General features: G+C 38.8%; 2 long non-coding RNA genes across 5 annotated transcripts in view; one reads left to right on the top strand and one right to left on the bottom strand.

Moving 5' to 3' along the window:
* LOC141546892 (uncharacterized) overlaps positions 1 to 2,464 on the bottom strand; it is a 46,381-nt gene extending 43,917 nt beyond the window's left edge. The window contains exon 1 of one of the 2 annotated variants that reach the window (XR_012483457.1): positions 2,171 to 2,464. This is a non-coding gene — a long non-coding RNA (uncharacterized LOC141546892). The remainder of the gene's footprint in view (positions 1 to 2,170) is intronic. The other variant, XR_012483458.1, reaches the window with a different exon arrangement.
* Positions 2,465 to 2,549: 85 nt separating this feature from the next.
* On the top strand, positions 2,550 to 19,142 carry LOC141546891 (uncharacterized). 3 transcript variants are annotated; one of them, XR_012483455.1, is made up of 3 exons: positions 2,581 to 2,720; positions 16,917 to 17,076; positions 18,357 to 19,142. It is a non-coding gene; the product is annotated as an uncharacterized LOC141546891 (long non-coding RNA). The 3 variants fall into 3 exon arrangements; XR_012483454.1 differs by having other exon boundaries at positions 2,550 to 2,720; positions 16,917 to 19,142; XR_012483456.1 differs by lacking the exon at positions 2,581 to 2,720 and adding an exon at positions 14,028 to 15,266 and having other exon boundaries at positions 16,917 to 19,142.
* Positions 19,143 to 25,497: the final 6,355 nt, after the last annotated feature.

Below are 25,497 nucleotides of genomic sequence, written 5' to 3'. Positions count from 1 at the left end.
CAACTGCGCATTATATGCTACTACATTTTAGGGTTTTCCTTGCACTTAACTTCTAGCACAATTACAATCACTCACGAATTTCAATTAAATCCTGGTCTTTGCTTTTGAAATCAAGAACTTTTCCCCCTGGCATTAATTATTAGTGTTAAATTGGAAAATGTTTTTTTCTTAAAGATTTCTTCTTTTTTTTTGGGGGGGGGTATAAATATCTCCAGCAAGTAGCAGTTCCCGTAGGCATTTACATGCTTATTGATGCACTGATATAACTATAACAATGAATTTTTTCTCCAGTGGAATTCAAAAATACTGTCTTGTGTTGGAAACCTGGATCTGCCACCTTGTCATTGGATAAATTACCTAAATCCTTCGACTTTTAACCAAAAGATGTTCTTAATTTTTTTTTGTTTCAGGGACTTCTTTCAGCAATCTCGTTGAAACCTGTGGACTTTCTCCAGATAATATTTTTTAACACAACTGAATTCAATAAGAGATTAGTGAAATCAGAGATGGAACTTCATCCTGGTTTCTGGAAACGGAAGGGTGGCCCAAGGACCCCAGGATAGAAACCCCTGGACTAAATGATCTCATGTCTCTACAGATTCGAAAATCTTATGATCCCATTTATCCAGGAACATTGGATTTTTTTTTTTAAGGATTTGACAGAGATCTTTATTACCAAAACATTAGACCATTAGGTTCCGAGGGAAATTAATGAATAACTGAAAGCCTGACCACAACCTTATTAATTCCTGAAAATCAACAAGAGGAAATCCAGCTGTCCTTCACCCTCGCTCGCCATTCATCAAAAGCACATCCAATCTGATGGGCACTTACAGAAGGAAGAGGCAGGCAGCCAATGCCTGGGCTACTCTTAATGAGGCTAGAAATGCCATTGCTTTCCTATACCGATGGAGCTTCCTTTAAGCCCCGGAGATTCCTTTTCCCTCTCCCCTCCGCTTCTCTCAGCCCTGGGACCACCCCGGCGAAACAGAAGAGCTAGACGCATAGGCTCCAGTTTGGAGAAAGGGTCTCTTTTCTCTGGCTGGAACTAGAACAGGGGCAGTAGACTGGTTAGTGACCCCCACCCCCCGAAGCAGGCTCCGGAATCGCCGCCAGGTGTCCCATGCCTGAAAGCAGCCGTGGAGCACCCCGCTCCCCAGCCCGGCTCGGCCGGTTCCTCTCCCGCGGGCTTCGGTGCTGGTTCGCCATTGGCCCGCGGGGCCGTCCCTCCCGAGCAAGCCGGGGAGAAGAGGCAGCAGCACTAGGGTAACCAGTGTGTCTCCAAGCGCGCGCCGCGTCAAAGTCACGTACCCCTTCTCCGTGCCCCTGGGGTAGCCGGGGCCTGTCCCGGCTGCTATCCCCGAGCACGGGACGTGCTGAGACCCAAGCGCGCAGCCAGGCCTAGCCCCAGGCGCCCTTCCCTCACTCCGGGGGCCTGCAGGCCGATAGACCCATTATAGTTTAGGCGGCCGAACCGGGTCTGGGCCGACCCCCGAGGGCAGGGCCCGGGGGAAGGACACGGCGTCCTCTCCCCCGGCGGGAGCCGGGCGAGCTGAGGCCCAGTACTAGCCCCTCCGGCGGGCGCCCCAACGGTTCCAGAGGTTGCTAGTCCTTCCCCTGCCCCGCTCGCGAGGGTGTCCAGGGCTGAAGAGCATCGACCCCCACCCATCCCGGAACTTGCAGGGCAGCCCCCACAGATGAGATGGTCTGCGTGGCCCCGGCCAAGGACACAACCCCACGGCGGGTCCGACAGGCAGGGACGCACGGCTCAACCTCCAGGTCCAAGGAGTCACCTCTCGACGTCTACAAATCCAAAAGTGAAATTAAACCAGCACTACCACCTCCAACCTCCTTCTTTTCTTCCTCCTCCTCCTCCTCCGCCTCCTCCTCCAAGCAGCCTGGGGAGCAACTGCAGCGGCAGCAGCTTCCCCTAAAATGCAGAGGATCCACCTTCGAGATGAATACTCCGGGACCAGGTCATTCCTGCCAGAAGAACATTGTGTCAACCCTCTCCCCCACCTCCTACAAACGCAGAAGACACACAGACCCACGTATGTGCCTTCATAGACATGTCCCCTGAGAGAATCACCCAGACACACCAGCTCACATAGAGAGACAGCCCCTCGCAAATACACAACCATTATTTGGAAAATAAATAAATTAATGTTACCTCTCTCTATGTCTCTCTCACTGTGTGCTTGCTTGTTCAACGCTACCCGTGTGATCCCTGCACGGTTAAAGTGTTGCTAGGGTTGTGTTAAAAAAAAAAAAAAAAAAAAAGTGGAAAATGAAAACCCGTCAGTGGAAATAATCACAGGAGCAAAACTAAAAGTTACTCCCTCGGCTTGCCTGAGAACAGTCCAGATCGAAAGCAAAACAAGGAGAGGAAACTGCAAAGAGCAGAGGCTGGAAATCCCCCTCTTCCCTCCTCCTTCCTCCTCTCTCCTCTCTCCGCCCTCGGGGAGTGGGGAGAGCAGGGCTGGAACGGGGGAGGGGAGGAGGAAGATGGTAGAAATCAGCCGTCGCTGGGAGAGGTAGGGAAGTTTGCTACCGCCTCTCATTGGCCCACAGGGCCGCTTTCATCATTTCTCAGAAAAGTCAATTTCATTTTCACTTCCTTCCAACCTGCAACTAGTCGAAAATGAGAGGTTTCCATTCCAGCCACACTCAAGAAGCAGTGACAGAAAATACCCGGCATCTCCTTAAGCTGAATAACAAAGGTTTGAGAAGAGGGTGATTTGGGTGGGGTTTAGGGGAGGCCAGAGACTTGGATTTGGTAAGGATACTGGGAAGGGGGGTGGGGACGGTTGTTTTTTTCATTTCGGACCTGCGGGTACTTTGGTACTTGATGGACGAATACTCCAACCTTGGCAAACTAGCGACTCCAGGGTTACTCCATATGTGGATTCTTATCCATCTTTTCCTATAAAGTGTCCCAGGGATTCTTCCTAACTGAATGGTCCTTTTCTTACCTTCTGGGTGCACTCTACCTACCACTTGAGTTGTAAATCTCTCGTCTCTCATCCTTGCTACTTAACCAGGGAACATACCTACTTTCTGAAGTAGGGGAGGAGGGGGAGTCCTCTTTAGTATCTAAGTATAGCTTATGTAACAAGTTCTTTTCAATTATGTCCAAATTTTTGTGAGCCCGTTTTTGGAGTTTTCTGGGCTAAAATACAGTAAGGAAACTAAAGAAAATAAAGTGACTTTATGGCCAGTAAGTGTCTAAGGTCAGATTTGAACTCAGAAACACTAGTCTTCTTGCTTCTGTGATTCTACTATGGTGCTATGAGAAATGAACGGGCAAATTTCAGAAAAACCTGGAAAGACTTACATGAACTGATGCTAAATGAAATAAGCAGAACTAAGAGAATATTGTACATAATAATAGCAACATTGTGCAATGATCAACTTAGACTTGGTCTCCTCAGTAAAACAATGATCTAAAACAGTTCCAAAAGACTTCTGGTGAAAAACACTATCCACATCCTGTAATGTGCTGTTGTCTCCAGAAACTGCCTATTGCTCTCTTTGAGAAGATCTGCTGTCATTAACTGCCGCCAAATCTGACCTGGTGTAGAGATTCTTTCTCTCCCTCCAGAGAGCCACCTCAGGTCTGCTACAGACAAAACTCAATCTCTGGAGCGGCTGCCCTCTTTTATCCTCCCAGAGAATGGGCGTGGAATAACACAAGGGCTTCTGGGAAGAAATACTTCAACCAATGAACTTGCTCCTCCTAAGCATGTAAACTCCTCCCTAGGAGGTCACAGAAGTAAAACTCCCAGTAAAGGCCAGAACTAGAGAATTGTTAAGTACCCTCTTAGCACTTAGTAAATACCTAATATCTCATTATCTCATTAGCACTTAGTAAGAACCTAACAACATCCAGAAAAAGAACTATGGAATCTAAAAGCAGATCAAAGCATACTATTTTCACTTTCTTTTTGTTTTGTTTTTTTTCTTCCTTGTGGTGTTTCCCTTTTGTTCTGATTCTTTCACAACATGACTAATGTGGAAATATGTTTAATTTGATGGTACAAATGTAACCTATATAAGATTGCTTGTTAGCTTAAGGACTGGAAAAGGGAGAAAGAGAGGGAAAAGAAAATGTGAAACTCAAAATTTTATAAAGGTGAAACTATCTTTATATGTAATTGGAAAAAACAAAATATTATTAAGTAGGGAGGTTTAATTATTTGAAAAAGAACTGTGATTCTAATAATCATATCCTCCATCTTCAGACACTGCAGTTATCACTGTTAAAACAGAATGACTATTTGTTATTTTTTGTCCATTCTATGGGTCACTATGGCAAAATATGTTTATCTCCTATCAATCAATTTTTTAGTAATAAGCCCTTCTGGGTTGGTTGTTTTATTCATGGCCCCTTTTGGGAATTTTCTTGACAAAGATACTGGAATAGTTTACCATTTCCTTCTCCTGCTCTTTTTACAAATGAGGCAATTAAGATAAATAGTGTTAAGTGATTTGCCAAAGATCATACAGCTAGTAGGCATGCTGGGCTAGATTTGAACCGGGGTCACCTTAACTCTAGGCCCAGCACTCTATCCACTTACTTTGTACTGTATATTGGATGTCTAGGACCTTTCCAGCCTGATGTCACAACCCTTAAGACCCATTGGAGTATGACTTTAATAAAAGGAGAATAATATGATGTTTATGAAAACAATTTTCAATATTAATTAAAAAAAATTCTACAACTACAACTAATGGAGCAGAAAAAACATACAAAGTAAATTTAACTAAAAAGACAAGAAAGTATCAGTTTAACTGTATACAAAGGGTAAAACAATGTGAGTTCTTAAGTCTTTGTTGCTACATTAGCCCATCACGGAAACGGTTGAGAAGCAAGTAGTTTAGAGGCAAGAGTACTGTTTCAATTCTGATTCTTACTGGCTGTTTCCCCTTGGCAATTCAGGGAACATAGAGAAGTAAGTCATATGACCCCTCTAAGGCAACATTTCTTTATTTGTAATATCAGTCAATCAACAATCATTTATTAGGAACTTATAGGGACAGACATTGGAGATAGATAAAAAAAAGTTCCTGCTCTTGAGGAACTCACATGGAGAAACAAACATGAAAATTAATGCATATAAGTTAGCATTTATTTAATGGAGTATTAGCATCTTTGGTGTGAGAACCTTTCTTGGGGCTGCTGATCCATCTTTGATGTTCACCTGTCACCTAACTCCCACTTAAGACTCCAAGAAGCTATAACATGTATAGCAGCCACACTCCACTGAACCATCGTGACAGATAGATTAAACCAGGTTGCCAGTAACCTAAAGATCTCAAACGTATGGGTAATTAGGAGATGTGAAGACTTATACCAGAAGAATGGGCAGATGAGAGCAATTTACTCCAATGACCATGAAGACAGCTGTGGAGCACTTAAAACCCAGTCAAATTTAAGATTACCAAGATCATTCACTGCATCCCAAGCCATTACCAGCCATCTTGACTTTTGTCCTGCCACTGAAGTTTGATTTCTCTGGAAGAGAATGAGTTTGAGAGGTAGAGCCAAGATGGCAGAGAAGATACACGTGAATTTCTGAGCTCCCCTTTCCCTCAATACCAACTAGTTAAATCAGCCTCAAAAATAACGCTGGACTGATAAAAACCACAAGGATTAGAAGCACAACTTACCAGCCTAAGAGAACCTGGAATTTCAACAGAAAAGGTCGGTTCCGAGGGGAAGAAAAAAAAGACCGGCAGACAGGGTTGGACTAGGGGCTAGCACATTGTACCAAACAGGCTGAGGAGAACTCTGGGATCATAGAAGCCACTGAGATAGAGGAATCTGGCACAGGCTGATAGCTCTACTCTGCTTGTAAAACAGCAGATCAGAAGAGAAATCATAGCCACTTAAAAAAAAAAAAAAGCCAGAAAATATAACTACCCCAAACTGGAAGTGACCCAACACAAATCTCGGCATGGCTGTGCAGCCGCCTGTTGCTGTCTGGGGCTTTACCTTGAGATAGTTAAGAACCTGAACAGCAGGGGGTGGGGGGGGCACAGCCTGGGGCAGCCTCTAATCCACATAGTGCGGGGCTCAGCCTGAGGCAGTGGAATTCTCACAGTAGTGAAATTCCCTCAGCAGCGAAACTCCTGCAGCAACGACTGTGCTTCCCAGGCAGAGACTTCCGGTTTGAGCGCAGGGGCTTTTCATTTCAGCTGCTAATATCCATGGCGCCACAGAAGGCTTTGGCTGGGGTTTGTGACCGGTTCACTGTTCAGCCTCTAGCCTCAGGGCAGTCACTAGGCCACACAGCAAGGGTCCTTCACTGGGCACACCTTGGCAAGGCAGCTATGCTAACCACCTCTGAGTCATTGGGGGGGGAGGGTAACTCTCTCCCAGAGGTCTCTCATAGCCCAGTCACAGAATTGCTGCATCCTATCCCTGGTCTGGGAGGAAGCTGGTAAATTTCCTATCCAAAGGGGAGACCCCCCCCCCCGAGTGTTAATAATGAAAAAGAAATTGAAGAGAATGATTGACACCTTCTATACAAGAAAGAATATCCAACCCCAAGGAGGCTAACAACAGACAGTCTCCAGATAACACCCTAAAAGGGAATGATACCTGCCCCCCACCACATAACTCTCTCCTAGAAGAGGCTATTAAAAAGTTAAGAGAGTTTGAAGAAAAATGGGGAAAGGAAAGAGAAGCTATGATAGAGAGTAATAACGTCCTGAAATTTGAGTTGGAAAAAATAAAAAATTCACAGGAGGTGCTGGGAAATAAAATTTGTGAATTAGAAAAGGTTAAAAAATCACAGGAAAGTAGGATTTCTGAATTGGAAAAGATAAAAAATTCCCAAGAAAGTAGGATTTGTGAATTGGAAAAACAAAATAACTCACTAAAAAAAAAAAAAAAATTAGTGAAATGGAAAAAAATTCATTTAAAAACTCAAATGGGGGGCAGCTAGGTGGCGCAATGGATAGAGCACCAGCCTTGAATTCAGGAGGACCCGAGTTCAAATCTGGTCTCAGACACTTAACACTTCCTAGCTGTGTGATCCTGGGCAAATCACTTAACCCCAGTCTGTGCACCAGGGCTATTTGCCGTTCAGCTACTAATATCCAAGGCCCCACGGGGACTTTGGCCTGGGATTGTGATGCTTCCACTGTTCAGCCTCTAGCCTTATGGCAGCCGCTAAGCTACAAAGCAGGGGTCCTTCACTGGGCACACCCACAGCCCGGCTCTGAACCACTTCCAGAGGAGGAGAAGGGAACTCTCTCCCAGAGTCGTATCTTTTCCACCCTGCTCACAAGATAGCTGCCTTTCATATCTCTGTTCTGTAGAGGAATCTGGGAACCACTTAATTAGAAAGCAGACCTCCCCACAAGTTATAAAAAAATGAGTAGGAAATTGAAGAGAATGATTAACAGCTTCTGTATAGAAAAAGAGCGGATCTCTAACCCTGAGGAGGTTAACAGCAGACAGTTTCCAGATAATACCATGAAGGGGAATGTTACCTGCCCCCCATCACATAATTCTCTCCTAGAAGAGACTATTAAAGACCTGAAAAGAGAGTTAGAAGATAAATGGGCAAAGAAAAGAGAAGCTATGCTAGAGAGTAACAGCATACTGAAATTTGAATTGGAAAAGATAAAGAATTCACAGGAAATGCAGGAAAACAAAATCTGTGAATTGAAAAAGGTTAAAAAATCACAGGAAAGTAGGATTTCTGAATTGGAAAAGATAAAGAACTCAAGAAAGTAGGATTTGTGAATTGGAAAAAGAAAATAACTCACTTAAAAAAAAATTAGTGAAATGGAAAAAAATTCCACAGAGCAAAATAATTCATTTAGAAACTCAATTGGACATATACAAAAAGAACCAAAAAATGTAAATGAAGAAAATAACTCATTGAAAATCAGAACTGAACAAATAGAAATGAATGATTCATTGAGACACCAAGAGTCAGTCAAACAAAATCAAAAAAATGAAAAGCTGGAGAATAACATCAAATATTTATTGGGAAAATCTATAGACCTGGAAAATAGATCTAGGAATGTCAGGATCATTGGACTTCCTGAAAATTATGATGAAAAAAAGAGCCTAGATTCTATTTTACAGGAAATCATCAAAGAGAACTGTCCAGAGATAATAGAAACAGAAGGGAAAATAGGCATTGAAAGAATTCATTGAATACCTTCTGAAAAAGACCCTAAAAAAAGAACTCCACAGAATATTGTGGCTAAGCTGCAGAACTACTAGATTAAGGAAAAAATATTGCAAGCAGCTAGGAAAAAACAATTCAAATATCAAGGTGCCACAATAAGGGTCACTCAAGATCTGGCGGCCTCCATATTAAAGGATCGAAGGGCCTGGAATTTGATATTCCAAAAGGCAAAAGAACTAGGATTGCAACCAAGAATAAACTACCCAGCTAAGTTTAGCATTTTCTTCCATGGAAGAAGATGGACATTTAATGATACAGAAGAATTCCATTTGTTTCTAAGAAAAAAAACAGACTTAAACAAAACATTTGATCTACATCCACAAGACTCAAGAGAAGCAGAAAAAAGGTAAAAAGAACTCTTGAGAACTGTATTTCTGTTGTGGATATACAGAAAGTCCACATGGATAATTTGATTTTAGTGATATAATATAAAAAAAGCGAAGTAGTAAAGGGAAGGGTATAGTATCAGAAAACGGGAAAGAAGAGATAAAAAGAGGGAAACTACAAAAAAAAAAAAAAGCAAACTACATCCCAGGAAGAGGCAAAGAAAATTTACCACATTTGAGGGAATTTAGAGAGGCGGAGGAACATTGTGTGTGTGACGTGCTCTCCTGGCAGTTACAATTACTAGTCTGTCCTAGACCCACCAGAGTACCTTTGACCACTGTCCTTTGCAGTGTGAACTCTACCCGGCTCACCTCCTCTGAGCCTTCAAAGGTCTCTGGCCACAATCTCTTGAATCTATAGCTTAATAACCGGTAGCGCACTCAAGAACAGCCACGTGTAATCTTAAAAGCCTTTATTATACCTACTCACATAATGCCCTGACTGATGCCCTGACTTGTTGGTTCCTGAGTGAACACCTGGTCAGAAGACCCACATGTTCACTACCAAAATCCTTACCTCTTTTGGCTACCCATCTTGGCTTGGCCACCCAGGCTAGAGAGCCAGGGTGAAGAGCGCCAGGTTAAAGAGAGCTACTGCTGCCTGCAGTGGGCTTACATAGGGCCTGTGAGGTCACACATCCAGCCAATCAGCGAGAGAGTCACCCATTACGAAGCTATCTCAAAATGGACAGGATCCTACCCAAGGCAGTCCTAATATCCATAGAAATTACTTCCGGACCACTCAATCTCCCGATCTGCTGTGGCACCCAATTAAAGGCCCCTTACATGTGTGAATCTTACTCTCATCAGAATAGGCTCAAAGAGTAAACAATTGACATATTTGTTTTTCAGAGAATTCTCTCTCACCTCATTAAATGGGGGAGAGGAAAAGGGAAAAGGAAAAGAAGAATAAGGGAAGGGTACAAGAAAGGGGAAGGGACTTAAAAGGAGGGGGGAGGGATACTAAAAAGGCAGGGTTGTGCGCTTCAAGTGGGGTCCATAAATTTGATACTGGGGAAGGGGTTCAGAGAGGACAAGGGGAAAAAAGTATAATCAGGGGATAATATGATGGCAGGAAATACAGAATTAGTAATTTTAACTGTAAATGTGAATGGTATGAACTCTTCCATTAAGTGGAGGTGGATAGCAGACTGGATCAAAAGTCAGAACCCTACAATATGTTGTTTACAGGAAACACATTTAAAGCAGGGAGATACATACAGAGTAAAGGTAAAAGGCTGGAGCAGAATATATTATGCTTCAGGTGAAGTCAAAAAAGCAGAGGTAGCCATCCTTATCTCAGATCAAGCAAAAGCAGAAATTGATCTAATTAAAAGAGATAAGGAAGGAGACTATATCCTGCTAAAAGGTAGCATAGAAAATGAAGCCATATCAATACTAAACATATATGCACCAAGTAGTATAGCATCTAACTTCCTAAAGGAGAAGTTAAGAGAGTTGCAAGAAGAAATAGACAGCAAAACTATAATAGTGGGATATCTCAACCTTGCACTCTTAGAATTAGATAAATCAAACCATAAAACAAATAAGAAAGAAATTAAAGAGGTAAATAGAACAGTAGAAAAATTAGGTATGAGAGATCTTTGGATAAAACAGAATGGTGATAGAAAGGAGTATACTTTCTTCTCAGCAGTTCATGGAACCTATACAAAAATTGACCTTATATTGGGACATAAAGATCTAAAAATTAAATGCAAGAAGGCAGAAATAGTAAATGCTTTCTTCTCAGATCATAATGCAGTAAAAACCACATTCAACAAGAAGTTAGGGGTAAATAGACCAAAAAGTAATTCGAAACCAAATCTTAAAGAATGATTGGGTGAAACAGCAATTATAGAAACAATAATTTCACTCAAGATAATGACAATGATGAGACATCATATCAAAATTTGTGGGATGCAGCTAAAGCAATAATTAGGGAAAATTTTATATCTTTAGAGGCATACTTGAATAAAATAGAGAAAGAGAAGATCAATGAATTGGGCCTGCAACTTAAAAAGCTAGAAAAAGACCAAATTAAAAACCCCCAACCAAAAACTAAACTTAAAATTCTAAAATTAAAAGGAGAAATCAATAACATTGAAAGTTAAAAAAAATTATTAAATTAATAAATAAAACTAAGAGTTGGCTTCATGAAAAAGCCAATAAAATAGATAAACCTTTGGTAAATCTGATCTCAAAAATGAAAGAGGAAAGTCAAATTGTTAATCTTAAAAATGAAAAGGGGGATCTTTCCACCAATGAAGAGGAAATTAGAGCAATAATAAGGAATTACTTTGCCCAACTTCATGCTAATAAATTTGATAACTTAAGTGAAATGGATGACTACCTCCGGAAATATAGGCTTCCTAGATTGACAGAGGAGGAGGTAAACTACTTAAATAGTCCCATTTCAGAAAAAGAAATAGAACAAGCTATTAATCAATCTCCCCAGGAAAAAATCGCCAGGATCAGATGGATTTACATGTGAATTCTACCAAACATTAGCCCCAATGTTATATAAACTATTTGAAAAAATAGGGGATGAAGGAGTCCTACCAAACTCCTTTTATAACACAGACATAGTATTGATAACTAAACCAGGTAGGTTGAAAACTGAGAAAGAAAATTATAGACCAATTTCCTTAATGAATATTGATGCTAAAATCTTAAATAAGATATTAGCAAAAAGACTACAGAAAATCTTCCCAAGGATAATACACCACGATCAAGTAGGATTTATACCAGGAATGCAGGGCTGGTTTAATATTAGGAAAACTATTAGTATAGTTGACCATATTAATAATCAAATTAACAAAGACCATATGATCATCTCAATAGATGCAGAAAAAGCTTCTGATAAAATACAACATCCATTCCTAATAAAAACACTTGAGAGTATAGGTATAAACGGACTATTCCTTAAAATAGTCAGGAGCATATATTTAAGACCGTCAGTAAGCATAATATGTAATGGAGATAAACTGGAACTTTTCCGAGTAAGATTAGGAGTGAAACAAGGTTGCCCACTATCACCATTACTATTCAATATTGTATTAGAAATGCTAGACTCGGCAATAAGAATTGAGAAAGAGATTAAAGGAATAAGAGTAGGAAATGAGGAAATCAAACTATCACTCTTTGCAGATGATATGATGGTATACTTAGAGAACCCCAGAGATTCTAATAAAAAGTTATTAGAAATAATTCACAACTTTAGTAAAGTTGCTGGATACAAAATAAATCCACATAAATCCTCAGCATTTTTATACATCACCAACAAAATGCAACAGTAAGAGATACAAAGAGAAATTCCATTAAAAAAAAACAAAAACTGTTGAGAGTATAAAATATTTGGGAATCCATCTACCAAAGAAAAGTCAGGAATTATATGAGCAAAATTAAAAAACACTTGCCACAAAAATAAAGTCAGATTTAAATAATTGGAAAGACATTCAGTGCTCTTGGATAGGCCGAGCGAATATAATAAAGATGACAATACTCCCCAAACTAATCTATTTATTTAGTGCTATACCAATCAGACTCCCAAGAAACTATTTCAATGACCTAGAAAAAATAACAACAAAATTCATATTTAAGAACAAAAGGTCGAGAATATCAAGGGAATTAATGAAAGAAAAGTCAGATGAAGGTGGTCTAGCTGTACCTGATCTAAAGCTATATTATATAGCAGCAGTCACCAAAACCATTTGGTATTGGCTAAGAAATAGACTAGTTGATCAGTGGAACAGATTAGGTACACAGGACAAAATGGGGTACAACTATAACAATCTAGTGTTTGACAAACCCAAAAATACCAACTTTTTGGATAGGAATTCATTATTTGAAAAAAAACTGTTGGGAAAACTGGTAATTAGAAGGCAGAAATTAGATATAGACGTATAGTTAACACCATATACCAAAATAAGATCAAAATGGGTCCGTGATTTAGGCATAAAGAAGGAGATCATAAATAGATTAGAGGAACAGAGGATAGTCTACCTCTCAGACTTGTGGAGGAGGAAGGAATTTATAACCAAAGGAGAACTAGAGATCATTATTGATCACAAAATAGAAAATTTTGATTACATCAAATAAAAAGCTTTTGTACAAACAAAATGAATGCAAATAAGATTAGAAGGGAAGTAAAAATTGGGAAAATATTTTTACAGTTAAAGGTTCTGATAAAGCCCTCATTTCCAACATATATAGAGAACTGACTCTAATTTATAAGAAATCAAACCATTCCTCAATTGATAAATGGTCAAAGGATATGAACAGACAATTTTCAGATGATGAAATTGAAACTATATCCACTCATACACTACTAATCAGAGAAATGCAAATTAAGACATCTCTGAGATACCACTACACACCTGTCAGATTGGCTAAGATGACAGGAAAAGATAATGATGAATGTTGGAGGGGATGTGGGAAAACTGGGACACTGATGCATTGTTGGTGAAGTTGTGAAAGAATCCGGCCATTCTGGAGAGCAATTTGGAACTATGCTCAAAAAGTTATCAAATTGTGCATGCCCTTTGATCCAGCAGTGCTACTACTGTGCTTATATACCAAAGAAATACTAAAGAAGGGAAAGGGACCTGTATGTGCCAAAATGTTTGCGGCAGCTCTTTTTGTAGTGTCTAGAAACTGGAAAATGAATGGATACCCATCAATTGGGTAAATTATGGTATATGAATGTCATGGAATATTATTGTTCTGTAAGAAAAGACCAGCAGGATGAATACAGAGAAGTTGGAGAGACTTACATGAACTGATTATAAGTGAAAAGAGCAGAACCAGGAGATCACTATACACTTTAACAACAATGTTGTATGAAAATATATTCTGATGGAAGTGGATATCTTCAACATAGAGAAGATACAATTCAGTTCCAGTTGATCAATGATGAACAGAGACAGCTACATCCAGAAAAGGAACACTGGGAAAGGAGTGTAAAATGTTTGCACTATTGTCTTTCTACTCGGGTTATTTATAACTTTGGAATCCAATTCTTACCGAGCAACAAGAAATTTGGTTTTACACACATATATTGTATTTAGGATATACTGTAACACATTTAATATATATGGGACTGCCTGTCATCTAGGGGAGGTAGTAGAAGGAGGAGGGGAAATTTTGGAAAAGTGAATACAAGAGATAATGTTGTAAAAAATTACCCATGCATATGTACTGTCAAAAAAATTATAATTATAAAATTAATAAATTATCCAAAAAAAAAAAAAGAGAGAGAGAGAGAGAGAGAATGAGGTTGACAACTGTACCCACTTAAATCCAAATCATGCATAAGTTAAGATATTACCCATGATGTCATCAGTCCTCTTCAAAAATAAAGGGTGAAAAACAATAATAGACATTTATTAAGTGCCTACCATGTGTTAGGCCTCTGTGCTGTTATAGCCTCAACTTTGAGTGATAACTTTGAAAATAACTAAGTACATATAAAGACAAAAATGAAACAGCTATTCTCTTGGGAGAAACAACCAGCTCACAGATAGGTAAGAGTAGGCAGAAACTCTTGTTCTCTCTCTCTTCCTCCCTCTTTCTGTCTCTTTCTCTCTCTCTCTCTCTCTCTCTCTCTCTCTCTCTCTCTCTCTCTCTCTCTCTCTCTCTCTGTCTCTGTCTCTCTGTCTCTGTCTCTCTGTCTCTCTCCACACACACACAAAATCTCTTCTGGACAATTGCCTTGACTGCAACATGTAGCTACAGGTACAAGTATTAACAAGGTTGTGAATTATAAACTGAGAGGAAACTATAAGTACACAAAAGTCAGCATCTCCCATTATCCAGATTAGGAGAAAAAAAATTCACTTCTGGGTCCCTTGGTTCTAAATATTGTGCAGTTAACCAGATGTCAAAAGTCATTCCTATTCCAGGACCTATTTTCCTCATGTATTGGAGGGAGAAAAGGTCTTTATTCTGATTCCATTCTTTTAGCTCCCAGGAAAGAAGCAAGGTTTGTTGTCCCCCCCCCAAAAAAAAAAATTTCCCTTTAGCCAATTATAACCAAGGAAATCAGTAACTCTTGTCTGGATTTCACAGTTCCTAGAAAATATCTAATCAATGTGATTTGCTTTCTTTAAAAATGGTCAACCTGTGCTGCTACTTACTCCATTTGCCATGAAATGATCTTAGAAATGATAAGATCAAGAAAGAGACAGCCCAAGATAAAAATAATTAACAAGAAAATTCTTGTCTTGGGAGAGGTTAAAGGGAGATAATTTGAGATACAAATGATTAAGAAAAATTCCTGTCTTATTTACAAATATCTCTGGAACCTCTTGGATAACATCTCTGTGCAAATGTTGTTTTATGACCCTGGTTATGTATAAAATGAAGTTCTAAAATTGTTTTCCTTGCACTCGATTTACACCTGCTTTGTGCCCTCCAACTGGCGTCCCCTTGCCAGGCAGTTTGGCCTTTCTGGAGGCCGAATGCCTGTCTGTCCCTTTACTATCAATAAAGACTTTGTTATAAGTACAGCATTGATAGGGAATTCATTCGCTACTGGACCTACCCTTGCGTTACTTTGGGGAAGGAGTGAGATAATCAGACCATGAGGAGAAGAGCTGATCCATCTCGGCTTAGAGCCCCAAAATTTACTCCTCATCATTTGGTGGAACCTTGAATGGGAAATTTTATGGAGGTAAGATGGAAATATCTTCCTTTTATAGCGGGGGGGCAGTTCAAATATTCCTAGGAAATAATGGCCTTGAACTGCAGGGAGCTAGAAAGCTCTGAGGATAGTTTGGCTCAGGACTCTGGGTGCAAATGAATCCCTGTTTTGGGACAAATAGTTCTCCTGGACAGAGACAGGGGAGCATTTGTGGAATATGACAGAGAGATCTGATCATGTTGAGTTATAGAAGTGGAAATTTTCAGGCTTGTGTGGTGGCAAAAATGGGTCAACTCTTCTCCATCCCTAAAGATTCACATTTGGGATATCTTTTTAGAAACAGAAAGACATTTGGCCTCAAAGGTTTAAAATTAAAAAGCCTTATTCACTTTTGCAATAAAGTGTAGTCCCTCTATAAACTGGACAATCATGAATATTGGCCTATTTTTTTCTCAATTAATTTCTCTACTATTAGGGAATTAGATCTATTTTGCAGAAGACGGGGCAAATGGTCAGAAGTTGCTTATGTACAGGCCTTTTGGAGCCCCCCCTGGGATCCCAAACTGCAGTTAATTTGCAGGATGTTTCTGTCTAAGTTTACAGAGGGGGAGCTGGGGAGAGATGCTGATCCCCAGCAGGATTCTCCTAAATTACCAGAGCTGGACTCTGGGAATTCTCTAATACTTTGTCCTTCTCTGCTGAGAAGTGGAGCTCCTTTCTCATTCCACTCCCCCCCTGCTCCTAATCAGACTTTCCTGCCCCAGAGCCTCCACCCTCCTACCCCTCCCATGCAGCCTGACTCTACTACAGCTGGGGTCCAGGGCTTTGATTTAGCTATTTCTAAGTCTCGCTTCCAGAGGGAAATGGCCAGCTCTTTGGGGGAAACGCTTAGAGTGCAAAGGCCCCTCTCTTTTTATGATTTTCCCCACATAATGGAGAAACTTGTTGAGGGGTTTACAGCCGTTCCTTTTAAGTATGACCTGTTCTGGGGAGATATTATCTCTTCTTATAGCACAATATAGGAGATAAGAATGATTTGGGAGCTAACATAGAGGTTTGCTGCTAACATGACTGGGAGGTGCCAGGAGGGGGTCATTGCCATTACCTTCGCAAATCCTGGGGGGGACTATGAAGAGGGGAGTGGGGATAGAGTAGAGGGGAGTGGGGACAGAGAGGAGAGGAGTGGTGATACAGAGATGAGGGATCATCTCCTAACCTATCCCATTGAAGTAATGAAAAAGGGAAATAAAAAGCAGGTAGATTATGAGAAGCTTGGAAAAATGACCCAAGCGGCTGATAAGAATCCTACTTTATTTCAGGGTCACCTTGTAGTGACTATTAGAGAATTCACTAAGCTGCACCTCACTTTTCTAGAGGGGAATGCTGTCATTGCCATGTATTTTATCAATCAGTCTCCCCCATATATAAGAGGAAAACCAGAGATTCACTCTAGAATCCCAGACTTCCACAACTCAATTATTAGAAGTCGCCTTTGGGGTATGTAATAATAGGGATTGGAAGGAGGACTGAAAGGTCAGAGCAAAGAGCAGACAGCAGGCAGAGATTCTGGCTACTTCTATTTTCCATGGGCCCCAAAGTTTGTGCTTCAGATGCAGTTAGCATGGCTACTGGGCAAGGAATTGCCCTCAGACTCTAGGCCCTTTCCCTGAATACAAACAGGAAGGACACTGGAAAAGTGACTGCACAGAGAAGGGAAGGACCATGGTCTCCAGCCTTGCCCCCTAAGCCTCTCCAGACTTGAGGTGGAGTGCCCCTGGACCAGGCCCACCTTCTTCTATCAGCAAAACCAAGCTGCCTGGGGTAATTTTGGACTTAGCAGGTATGTCAATCTCATTTTTTCATATGGGAGCCTCTTTTTGTTCTGCTCCTCCATTCAGGTACTACTCGCCTCTACCCCCCTCCTCCAAGGTGCTAGAATTGAAGGAGATATAAAAATTGTATGGAAACCCCCCCCTGCCTTGTTGGCTTGGGGACCTCATGTTTCTAACTATCCCTTCCTATCCTAGCCCATTGATGAGTAGAAATTTGATAAAGGAAAACTAGAAGCTCAATTCTCTCTGATTAAAATCTCCAAATAGTTTTAAGAACAAGGATTAAGAAATTTGGGAATTGGTCATTTGAAAATTTGCTTGTGATTTAAAAAACAAAATTTAACCTGTTGTACTAATTTGTAAGTGAATAGAACTTGGCTACTTTAAACTGACAGGAAAGTTTTCATTAAAGCAGTCTTTAGAGCCTGCTAGAGTAAAGGGCAATAAAACCCTATCTGATTGAATGTATTGGGTCATTCTAAGATTATTTAAAAAGCATCTAAAATGATAGCATTTTTCTTTGTCCTTTTGAAAATGTTTCTGTTAAGGACAATATTCAATTTGGGATATTTTTCTATGTAATGGGTATTTTTAAAGCAAACTGAATTGTATGAATAGTGCTCACTTATCTACCTGGATATGATAACTGTTTAAGTTGTGACCTTATTGGGACAAATTCCTTACTGTTATCAATATAAGGTTATGATAAATATTTGTTTAGAATTTATAAGAAAACTGATTAATGGAAACTGTTAGTGGGAATAAAATTTTCTTGGGCTTATAGTTAATTAGGAATTTTAAAGCTCCACCCTCTGACAGTGGAACAATTGATGGAATGAAACTAGATTAAAGTTATTGCATTCTGTATGTAGTAAAGATTGGGTTTTAACTGCTAATGTTATAATTATGTTCTTGCATTTCTCCCCCTGTAACTGATTTCTATGATAAGAGCAATGGTCAATAGAATTGTTAAGACAATTCAATTATGTCATATCTTGCTATTTTCAGTATGATTATATGTAATCATTGTATCCTAAATACTTGGACAAATAAGTTTTTTTTTTTTTTTTTTTTTTTTTTTTTGTCTGCTTCTGGATTTTTGTGCTTTGTTTCTTTAAGGGGTTTAAATGATAAGAGGACAATTAACAGAGATCTGTGAGACCTAACAACTATTGAGACTTGAGATTGCAGCCTGAACTATAAAGTAAATTCATTTCTTCACATAGTTTTGCAGCACTTTTGTAGACTAGTGTTTCTATCACAGGCTGTTCTAACCTTTATTTGTTAGATTTATGTTTTTGCTCTAGATTTTGGTCAAATTACAGATATTGACTTGCTTCTGGGACCTAGATCAGCTTTGATCAGCTTTAATTATCAGCACAGCAGACCCACCCTCTGCATGGAATGCAGACCAGTTCCAATCATATCTCAGCCTGCATCAGCTTTAGAAGAGACCCTGGACCCTGCTTCTAGTGAACTTTGGACTGATGTGGACGACTTTGAGAATGATTGTTGAATGACTGTTAAACCTTGTCTAGATTATCTATTACTGTGTGTTTAAAATTTGGAATGGGAATTGTTAACACTATGGATACTGCTTTTGATATCTCAACTCTCCCCAGCTCTTCCCCCCCCCCCTCCTTTTCAGCAGGAAGCAGGTAGACAATCTTTGACGTCCATTTTCCCTACTCCCAAAAGAATTTGGGTCCTATTGTTTGAGGGGGGAGAAATGATAAGTTCAAGAAAGAGATAGCCCAAGATAAAAATAATTAACAAAAAAATTCTTGTCTTGGGAGAGGTTAAAGGGAGATAATTTGAGATACAAATGATTAAGAAAAATTCCTTTCTTATTTACAAATATCTCTGGAACCTCTTGGATAACATCTCTGTGCAAATGTTGTTTTATGACCCTGGTTATGTATAAAATGAAATTCTAAAATTGTTTTCCTTGCACTCGATTTACACCTGCTTTGTGCCCTCCAACTGGCGTCCCCTTGCCAGGCAGTTTGGCCTTTCTGAAGGCCAAATGCCTGTCTGTCCCTTTACTATCAATAAAGACTTTGTTATAACTACAGCACTGATAGCAAATTCATTTGCTCCCGGACCTGCCCTTGATTTCTTTGGGAAAGAGAGAGAGGTAATTAGACCAGGAGGAGAAGAACTGATCCATCTCAGCTTAGAGCCTCCAAATTACCCTTCATCAGAAAAACCACTATTAGAGATTCAATTTTTGTGTGTTATCATCGTTCTCTATTCTATCAGTCCTTTTATTTAAATATAAATATTCCCAAGATTAATGCCACAGATCATTAACATGTTAGTGTAAATTAGTTTTTCAGATCCTCCTGCAAAAAGAAAGACAAATAGCATGATAACATTGAGTATCTGGGAGAGGACTAGACAAGGTTTCCCTTCTTCCTCCTTTCATCCAAAATTTCCAACCTGTTCACTTTACATCTGCAATTTTCCTTAGGAATTTTTTCCCATTAATTTAAGATTCAAATTCTTAAATCTGAGGTTCATGGCTTCTTTCAGGGGATAGGAAAAATTTTCTCCTTATTTCAATATAATTCATTTCTTTGATTTTTTTAATGCATTTTTAAAAAATGTGGACATAGGTGTCACAAGATTAGTAAGGGAGTCTATGACATGAAAAAAAGTTAAGAATGTGTCACTTAAAGGTTTTGAACTCCTTGGAATGCAAATCCCCTTAAGCAAAATAGTATCTTATCAGCCATTTTACAGAAATTGTTGTTTTTCCATTTTTGCTTCCACAGCAAAAAAACAAGTTGAATCCAGAATTGAATAGGAGGAAGAATGGACTGCCTTGCATTTGGGAAATTACACAGTGTTTTCAGCCATCCTAATGGGTGGATGGGTTGGAAAGACCCATCTTTTCAACATGAACATTTTTCCCATGATGCTTTATGATTATGAATCACATAACATAATAACATCTGAAGATTCCAAGTTTCAGGTGACCCAGATAAAGAGATGAATACAGGAAGACCACAGTGCATTTCTTTTTTCTTTTTTTCCTTTTTTCCCCCTTTTTTGCTGAGGCAATTAGGGTTAACTGACTTGCCTGGAAGTGTTAAATGTCTGAGGCCAGATTTAAACTCAGGTAGGTCCTCCTGACTTTAGGGCTGGTGCTCTATCTACTTCACTGCCTATGCATCCCCGGACAGTGTATTTCTAAGGGTATCTCTGTCCAAAACAAAACAAAACAAACAAACAAACAAAAACCAGCCTCAGATTTAGCACTAGGGAAATGTCTCATCAGAAAGAGGGGGGGGTGGGGTGGTAAGCCGGTCCTGTGGCAAGAATAAGGGAGAAAAGGCAGATAATCTGAGAGGGCTCAGATACTGCCCACAAAATATTCATAGGATTATAATAGCAGTAGACCCTAGAAACAACTCAATCTAATCTATTTTACAGCTGAGAAAACTGGCCAAAGACATCAAGTGACTTGCCCACAGTCATAGTATGTATCTGAAGCAGGATAAGAAGCAGGATTTCCTGACTGATCCAATAGCCTCTCTACTACATTACATTTCTAGAGGAAGGCCACCAACAAAATAGGTCACATCATAATTCAAAATGAGGTACAGCCTATAGACCTCTGTGAAATCCATAGTCTCATATAAGAAAGACTGCCTCAGCACTAGACACTGGGAATGTCTTCTTTTTCTAATGTCACACCCTGCCAGGCCCTGAAAATTTCCTTGCCAAATGCTCATGCTTCCTCTTTGATTCAGAAGGCCTTTTCTTGGCACCTCTCTGACTGTGATTTCAAAAATGGGGAATCAAACAAATTTGACTAAGCAAGAATCTGTCCCCTCCCTCTAAAACCCGGAAACTTCAGTTGCCTCAGGGAGCTACCTAAAGTGATTGCAACTCAGGCATAAATGCACAGACCAAGAGAAATAGTTTAGAGGAGCTGGGTGTACTGTCCAAATGCAGCCTCTCTGAGGGACTACTGATGAGTAACCTACAACTCCTGCTGTTTTTGAAGTCCAACATATGACATAGTTTAATCTTTCTGTCTTTGCCATTGTTGTTTCCCCTGCAGCCTCTGTTCTTTCATCCTTCACCCCCCCACTTTTTTTTTTTTTTTTTGCTTTAGGTTCTGAGTCTTCCCTTTTATGGATTAAAAGGATCATAAAAGGATTAATTGGTTTATTCATCACTAGTCTTCTCTTAATTTTTTTTTAAAGCACCCTATAAGTCCCTTAACATCATTTCACTATCCTGACCCCTTCTTCCACTAGTTAGTTCTTTCCAAGGCTTCCATTTTGGAGATAAGACCAGGCGGGCTATATTTCCTTCCCCTTCCAGTCTGTAATTGTCCATTACAGATAGGTTCTGAGTCTGACCCCTTGTGACTGCTCCCAATGTGTTCTTCCTTTCAGTGAGGCCTCCAAATGGCTGGCCTCAGCCCTATTGTGTCCCTCCTCCTATTTTCGCTTCTCTATTCCTGGCTCCCATGTGTGCTGGCTCCCTTCCTCCACAAGCACATAGTTCCTTTCTTGCCTCCCTTCCCCATGTCCACAGCTAAATTTGCATTTCCTAAAAATCTTTTTACTTAAAAGTGGCCTACTTAGGTAAAACTAAAATTATCTTTATTAAGGATAGGGATAAAGGCAGTTACATGATGCAGTAGATAGAACACCAGTCCTGGAATCAGGAGAACCTGAGTTCAACTCCGTCCTCAAATACTTTTACTAGCCATGTGTCCCTGGGTAAGTCACTTGGCCCCAATTGCCTCACCAAAAAAAAAAAAAAAAAAAAAAAAAAAAGATGGTTATAGGGGGGTAGTTATGGAGTTATCTATGGGAAAAACATGCATAGAAAATGTAAATAGATTGGAGGAGTGAATTATGAAAAGATGTTAGAATAAGACAAATTGCATCCAAATAACTTAAAAATAATCCCTCAAAATGAGTTTTAAAGTGGCAAAAAATAATTTAAAATTGGGATAAAGCAGATTAGGCCAACTTGGGAGGACATTAGGAAAGGTCTGACTCCTGGATGGGAGTAACTTTCTCCCCACAGGGTGTAGGAATCCAGGGGTGATCAGGGGAAAATTGTGATGTAGAGAATGAGAGGGAGGGAGACCTCCACTGCAGTTGAGAGGTATTGGTCAAACATAGTCCCAGAGCTGACTGTGGGTTAAGAGGAGTGAGCATATACCAATGAGTCCATCACAAAGAGGCAAGGGCCCTACTCAATATGGTCACTTCCAGGAAAGAGGAATCCTTGAATTCAGTTCCAAAACAGAGTCACCTGAAGGATTACAAGGAATATATATGTTTATGGTGACAGCTATACTGGGAGTTCTGCTCATGGCTTAGGGGAAAGAAAAATATGTTGAGGTCATTCATAAATCAGAGCATGTGCCAAAAGAGTAGTGACCATACCAGGCCTTCATGTGCCTCATAGTACTGAAAAGCCAAAGAGTCAAAAGCCCTCCAATAGAGTTCTGAAAACAATACCATAAAAATCCTGAAGCTTGAGGCAGTATTCCCTATGTACAAGGAACCGAGCCCAACCATAACATAAACTTAACAGCCAAGAAATGGGCCATTATTTAAAAAGAAAAAAAAAAAGTGAGTAAACAATAAAGAACTTGACTGTAGATAATTACTAGAGTGACACAGAAGATTGGGGTTCAAATTCAGAAGACAATGAAGTCAGAACAGCTATTTATAAAGATTCAAAGAAAAGCTTTTTATGGTCACAAGCCCAAAAATCAAATTAATGCAAGAAAACAAAGACAATTATATAAATAAAGTCAATCAATTGGAAAAAGAGATCTAAAAACTTACTGAAGAAAATGACTCCTTAAAAATTAGAATTGGGGGGCAGCTAGGTGGCACAGTGGATAGAGCACCAGCCTTGAATTCAGGAGGACCCAAGTTCATATCTGGTCACAGACACTTAACACGTCCTAGCTGTGTGACCCTGGGCAAGTCACTTAACCCCAGCCTCAGGGGGAAAAAAAATTAGAATTGGGCAAAGGAAAGTTAATGACTTTATAAAACATCAAGAAATAATAATAAATATAATAATAAATTAAAATAGAAGAGATCATGAAATATTTCATTATTTTAAAATGGACCAGATGAAAGAGAGAGAATATGAGAATTGTTGGACTACATGAAAATCATGATCAAAAAAAGAGCCTAGATGTTATGATTCAAGAAATTAATGAAAATTATCCTGAAGTTATAGAAGTAGAGTATAAAGTAGAAATTGAAAAAAAATATCCAATGACCACTGCGTAAAAGAGTTCCCAAAATGAAAACTATCAGGAATGTTGGAGCTATGGTCAGGAAACCCAATATTTAGCAACTTCTACCTTAAGAGACGGATCAGGTTTAGCAACCAAGAATAACCTACTCAGTTACTGAGTATAATCTTGCAAGGGGAAAAAATGTTTATTTGATGATTTGAGGTATTTTCAGGCATTCTTAAGGAAAAGACCAGAACTGAATAGAAAATTTTATTTAGAAATACAAAAATCCAGAGAAACATAAGATAAACATAAAATACTAATCATAAAAAAACCTAACAAAGTTGAGCTATTTACTTCTTAGATGGAAAAGTGATATTAATAAGTCTTTTTTTTTAAATTTGGCGGCAGCATGACACATATGGAAATAATGTTAAGAAGAATTGTACATGTTTAAACCTACATCAGATTGCTTGCTATCTTGGGGAAGATGGGAGAGAAAGAAAAATTTGGAACAATTTGCAAAGGTGAATGCTGAAAACTATCTTTAAATGTATTTGGAAAAATAGAATACTATTTTAAAAAAGAATGGTGTCATTGCTAAGATAATTAGAAAAATATACATAGTAGAGGACTTGAATTGATTATGATGAGATGATCTTTAAAAATAAAATTGTGTAGGGAGAAGTAAAATAGAGCAAATTATTTCATATAATAAGAGAGACAAATGGAATAAATTTTACAGTGAAGGGAAGGATAGGGTGAAGAGAGTACAGTAACAGTCTGTGAACTGGATTAAGAAGGAATAACATATATATCTAGTTGAGTATAAAAGTCTTCTTAACTTACAAAGAAGTAGGAGAGAAAGGACATAGAATAAGTGAGGAACTCTTAGAAGGAGATTAGGGAGACAGTGATCAGAAGTAAATTAGAGTTCTTTGGAGGGAAAGAGTAAAAAGATAACGACAAGGATAAAGGGATGGGAGAGGAGATAGAATGATAGAATGGAGGGAAATTCACAACTAATCATTATAACTATGAATGTGAGTGAAAAGAATTCACCTATGAAATGTAAATGGATCAAAAACCAGAACCCAACAGTATGCTGTTTACATGAAACACAACTATTTACACTATATGTTTACACATATAGTGTAAACAATAAAGGGCTGGAGTCAAAATTTATTGTTCTTTAGCTAGTATTAAAAAAGCAGACAAAGTTTAAACCAAAAAAGATTTTTTAATTAAAAGAGATAAGTGACATTGTAGTAATACAATAGTTGTTGCAGTTGTACCATATATGATGAAATAATATGGAATAGTAAATATATATATATATACCAAAAACTGTAGCTTCTGAATTTAAAATTTACAAAGGAAAAGGTAAATGAATTAAAGATGGAAAGAGAAAGCAAAACTATAAAAATGGGGGACTTCAATCTTTTCCTCTCAGAATTAGATATTTGAAAAATAAATAAGACCTCAGAATGATTAACAGAATTAAAAATAATCTAGATATGATAAACTTCTAGATAGAACTGAATCGGAATAGATGGGAATATACTTGTTTTTCTTCAGTGGTACATTGCATCTTTGCAAAAACTGACTATATATTAGGGCATAAAGATTTTATAGTCAAATGCAGTAAAGCAGAAATATTAAATCCTTTTCAGGCCAAATGCAGTAACACTTTCATTCAATAAAAAGCCATAGAAAGAAATTAAAAATTAATTGGAGACTAAACAAGTCAATCTTAAAGAATGAGTGGGCCAAGAAAGAAGTCATAGAAACAATAAATAATTTTATTAAAGAGAATGATAATAATGAAACAACATGCCAAAACTTACAAGATGCAGTAAAAGCATCATGAGAGGGAAATGTATTTTTTAAATGCTTATGTCAATAAAATAGAGAAAGAGCAGATCAAGAAATTGATATTCGATTTAATATTTATCTATTTTTAGTAAGGCAATTGGAGTTAAGTGATTTGCCCAGATCACACAGCTAAGAAATGTTAAGTGGCTGTGGCTTGATTTCAACTTAGATCCTACTGCCTCCAGGGTTGGAGCTCTTTCTTCTATGCCATCTAGCTGCCTCTGTAATTAAAAAAATAATAATAATAAATAAGAAGAAGAAATTTTGAATCCCTAGTTAACACTAAATTGGAAATACTGAAAATTAAAAATGGTTTTAA

The sequence above is a fragment of the Sminthopsis crassicaudata genome, chromosome 6 (assembly GCF_048593235.1).
Source record: "Sminthopsis crassicaudata isolate SCR6 chromosome 6, ASM4859323v1, whole genome shotgun sequence".
Classification (NCBI taxonomy): domain Eukaryota; kingdom Metazoa; phylum Chordata; class Mammalia; order Dasyuromorphia; family Dasyuridae; genus Sminthopsis; species Sminthopsis crassicaudata.
This window is presented reverse-complemented; position numbering and strand designations above follow the sequence as displayed.